Here is a 5000-nt window from a genome sequence, read left to right as displayed (position 1 = left end):
ATCCACACTATCATAACCAGACCGGGAGGTCCACTCACAAAACAGAATATCCCACCCTTCCGACAACCACCATTGCTCAGCTAAGCCACCAACACCCACACATGTCCTACACAGGGGTACACCCAACATCACAATACTGCCTCCTGTCACAGCACACAAACAATGGCAGGAATGAAAGACACAGGTCTGCCACAAGCATGGAATCAGAGCGCCGCCTGTTATGAGCCAAAGGTGCACCCTGACGTGGCAAATCAGATGATGCCGCAGTCATTTACTTACGATAATCACAATCAACAAACCGGCCCCCCCCCCCCCAAAACACCTTTCCTTACAACAATGTGTACCTTAACCTAACCCGTATTGTGCCTTAACCTAACCCGTATTGTGCCTTAACCTAACCCGTATTGTGCCTTAACCTAACCCGTATTGTCCCTTAACCTAACCCGTATTGTGCCTTAACCTAACCCGTATTGTGCCTTAACCTAACCCGTATTGTGCCTTAACCTAACCCGTATTGTGCCTTAACCTAACCCGTATTGTGCCTTAACCTAACCCACGTTGTGCCTTAACCTAACCCACGTTGTGCCTTAACCTAACCCACGTTGTGCCTTAACCTAACCCACGTTGTGCCTTAACCTAACCCACGTTGTGCCTTAACCTAACCCACGTTGTGCCTTAACCTAACCCACGTTGTGCCTTAACCTAACCCGTATTGTGCCTTAACCTAACCCGTATTGTGCCTTAACCTAACCCGTATTGTGCCTTAACCTAACCCGTATTGTGCCTTAACCTAACCCGTATTGTGCCTTAACCTAACCCGTATTGTGCCTTAACCTAACCCGTATTGTGCCTTAACCTAACCCGTATTGTGCCTTAACCTAACCCGTATTGTGCCTTAACCTAACCCACGTTGTGCCTTAACCTAACCCACGTTGTGCCTTAACCTAACCCACGTTGTGCCTTAACCTAACCCACGTTGTGCCTTAACCTAACCCACGTTGTGCCTTAACCTAACCCACGTTGTGCCTTAACCTAACCCACGTTGTGCCTTAACCTAACCCACGTTGTGCCTTAACCTAACCCATATTGTGCCTTAACCTAACCCATATTGTGCCTTAACCTAACCCATATTGTGCCTTAACCTAACCCATATTGTGCCTTAACCTAACCCATATTGTGCCTTAACCTAACCCATATTGTGCCTTAACCTAACCCATATTGTGCCTTAACCTAACCCATATTGTGCCTTAACCTAACCCATATTGTGCCTTAACCTAACCCATATTGTGCCTTAACCTAACCCATATTGTGCCTTAACCTAACCCATATTGTGCCTTAACCTAACCCATATTGTGCCTTAACCTAACCCGTATTGTGCCTTAACCTAACCCGTATTGTGCCTTAACCTAACCCGTATTGTACCTTAACCTAACCCGTATTGTGCCTTAACCTAACCCGTATTGTGCCTTAACCTAACCCGTATTGTGCCTTAACCTAACCCGTATTGTGCCTTAACCTAACCCGTATTGTGCCTTAACCTAACCCGTATTGTGCCTTAACCTAACCCGTATTGTGCCTTAACCTAACCCGTATTGTGCCTTAACCTAACCCGTATTGTGCCTTAACCTAACCCGTATTGTGCCTTAACCTAACCCGTATTGTGCCTTAACCTAACCCGTATTGTGCCTTAACCTAACCCGTATTGTGCCTTAACCTAACCCACGTTGTGCCTTAACCTAACCCACGTTGTGCCTTAACCTAACCCACGTTGTGCCTTAACCTAACCCACGTTGTGCCTTAACCTAACCCACGTTGTGCCTTAACCTAACCCACGTTGTGCCTTAACCTAACCCACGTTGTGCCTTAACCTAACCCACGTTGTGCCTTAACCTAACCCACGTTGTGCCTTAACCTAACCCACGTTGTGCCTTAACCTAACCCACATTGTGCCTTAACCTAACCCATATTGTGCCTTAACCTAACCCATATTGTGCCTTAACCTAACCCATATTGTGCCTTAACCTAACCCATATTGTGCCTTAACCTAACCCATATTGTGCCTTAACCTAACCCATATTGTGCCTTAACCTAACCCATATTGTGCCTTAACCTAACCCATATTGTGCCTTAACCTAACCCATATTGTGCCTTAACCTAACCCATATTGTGCCTTAACCTAACCCATATTGTGCCTTAACCTAACCCATATTGTGCCTTAACCTAACCCATATTGTGCCTTAACCTAACCCATATTGTGCCTTAACCTAACCCATATTGTGCCTTAACCTAACCCATATTGTGCCTTAACCTAACCCATATTGTGCCTTAACCTAACCCATATTGTGCCTTAACCTAACCCATATTGTGCCTTAACCTAACCCATATTGTGCCTTAACCTAACCCATATTGTGCCTTAACCTAACCCATATTGTGCCTTAACCTAACCCATATTGTGCCTTAACCTAACCCATATTGTGCCTTAACCTAACCCATATTGTGCCTTAACCTAACCCATATTGTGCCTTAACCTAACCCATATTGTGCCTTAACCTAACCCATATTGTGCCTTAACCTAACCTATATTGCGCCTTAACCTAACCCATGTTGCGCCTTAACCTAACCCATGTTGCGCCTTAACCTAACCTATGTTGTGCCTTAACCTAACCTACGTTGCGCCTTAACCTAACCTATATTGCGCCTTAACCTAACCTATATTGCGCCTTAACCTAACCTATATTGCGCCTTAACCTAACCTATATTGCGCCTTAACCTAACCTATATTGCGCCTTAACCTAACCTATATTGCGCCTTAACCTAACCTACGTTGCGCCTTAACCTAACCCACGTTGCGCCTTAACCTAACCCACGTTGCGCCTTAACCCAACCCACGTTGCGCCTTAACCCAACCCACGTTGCGCCTTAACCCAACCCACGTTGGGCCTTAACCCAACCCACGTTGCGCCTTAACCCAACCCACGTTGGGCCTTAACCCAACACACGTTGGGCCTTAACCCAACACACGTTGGGCCTTAACCCAACACACGTTGGGCCTTAACCCAACACACGTTGGGCCTTAACCCAACACACGTTGGGCCTTAACCCAACACACGTTGGGCCTTAACCCAACACACGTTGGGCCTTAACCCAACACACGTTGGGCCTTAACCCAACACACGTTGGGCCTTAACCCAACACACGTTGGGCCTTAACCCAACACACGTTGGGCCTTAACCCAACACACGTTGGGCCTTAACCCAACACACGTTGGGCCTTAACCCGCTCTGTAATTGTCATACGACGCGTTAAATTAGTGTAGTGTTGCCTAACTGCAACCCCCGCAATATAGTTTGCTACTCGCACTGCCTGGTCCCCAGTGTATCGCTTCATGTTAAACACCTTGCAGCGATACACTGTAATGTGGATGGCAGCAGGACGTACATGCTCAATGCCCTTCGCAGTTGTTCATTGGCATTCGCATGGCGAAGCACTTAGCCTACGCTGTGGTACGGCCTGTGTCAACTGTCCGCTGATGTTGTACGTCCAAATCACACACTGTACTGCACATTGGTCCTCATGTACTGAATGATACATCGTGGTACATGTGACCGTACAACGACTGCGCCAACAACGGCGAACCATGCGGTCCAACTGTTGTGCACTCAGCTATGTGTCGTCTCCCTATAAGAGCCGGATTGCAGTGTGGTATGCCCTGGATGGCGATCAGCATGAGCCGTCTGTTGATGTAGTGGCGCGTGTTGTCAGACGTAGTCGTCTCTTCTCACACACCGTGACAGCATGGTGCACTGCGTTCCACATCTGCGACATGCGACAGAGGCCGGTTGACAGTCGTTCGCGCAATGGACATCGCATACGTACGGGGGCCACCTTCCACGTGTTCGCGAAGCGTGCACATGTTGTTGCGTGTATGTGGGCAGACATAGTGTGTCGTGACACCTGACACAGGCATGCAACAATCGTTGAATTTGCAAATGGCGATGGACGTCTACGTTTGCTGGTGACGTTACGCAAATGAACAACTGGTAAACCGTTGTGGTGCGGTTGTTCTCGCTAGAGGTGAATCAGTGATGGCGACGATCGGTTGAGCTACCAACCGGTTGTTTCAGCGATACCCACCATGCCCACGAACGTGAATGGCATGTGGGTGTGAAGCGATACGCGGCGGTGGCTGGGTGGGACCGTCCCCGGCCGGTGAGGGGGGGCCTCCCGGCGTGCTGGCCGCGCGGTGCGTGGGCGCACGCGCTACAGCCGGCTGGTGGGGGCGGCCAGTGGCAGGCGCGCCGGCCGACGGAGGCGGCAGGCGGCGCAGCTGCGCGCCGGCGCACCCTGCACGCGGCGCCGTGCGGCCAAAGTAGGTCCTCGCGGGCCCGGTGCGAAGCGCGGTGGACATCTGCAGTGTGCTGGTCCGATTGAGGACTGTGTGCGCTGAGGATGCGCCGCCGCCCGGCGCTCGGCGCCGCGACGCCGTCTGCTGCTCGGTCGCCTCTGCGGTTCTCGCAGGTGGTTTGTATCGCAGCTGTGCGGACGTGTTGGCGCGTGCGCTGTGCTGGGAGAGTTCGCTTCGGCACCCAAGTGGGGCTTTTGTCCTTCTGTGGCGCTGGCGTTGGAGCTGCCGGCCACCGTAGGTGGCGCGTGTTGTCTCCCGCCGGCAATGCCACGACAGCACGCTCCCGGGCCTCTGTCGGCAGCGGCAAGCTCAGTTGGGAGCACGGGTGGTCGCACCTAAAGCGTCTACTCGCCAAACTCCGGGCGATTGCGCCTCTCTCGAACCCGACCAAGTACTTAGGACGGCGCTGCGCGCCGCCGGGACCTGAGAGGGTTTCGAGGTGTATCGTGCAGGGGAGCTCAGCCTCCTCCTGTTTGCAGAATAATTGAGCGGACGCTTGCGTGTTCGCGCGGGCCCCCGGGACACACTCCCGGGCGGCCGGCTGCTCAGCTCTAGTTGACGCAGCTCCCTGGTTGATCCTGCCAGTAGTCATATG

The 5000-nt window shown here is 51.6% G+C and overlaps 1 non-coding gene across 1 annotated transcript in view; it reads left to right on the top strand.

Moving 5' to 3' along the window:
• The first annotated feature begins 4970 nt into the window (after positions 1–4970).
• LOC124563353 overlaps positions 4971–5000 on the top strand; it is a 1910-nt gene continuing 1880 nt past the window's right edge. Inside the window, exon 1 of the ribosomal RNA XR_006970114.1 lies at positions 4971–5000. This exon is cut by the window's right edge and continues 1880 nt beyond it. This is a non-coding gene — a ribosomal RNA (small subunit ribosomal RNA).

Source organism: Schistocerca americana, unplaced genomic scaffold (genome assembly GCF_021461395.2).
Source record: "Schistocerca americana isolate TAMUIC-IGC-003095 unplaced genomic scaffold, iqSchAmer2.1 HiC_scaffold_1192, whole genome shotgun sequence".
Lineage (NCBI taxonomy): Eukaryota > Metazoa > Arthropoda > Insecta > Orthoptera > Acrididae > Schistocerca > Schistocerca americana.
Note: the sequence above shows the minus strand (reverse complement) of the source record. Positions and strands in the feature narration are given on the sequence as shown.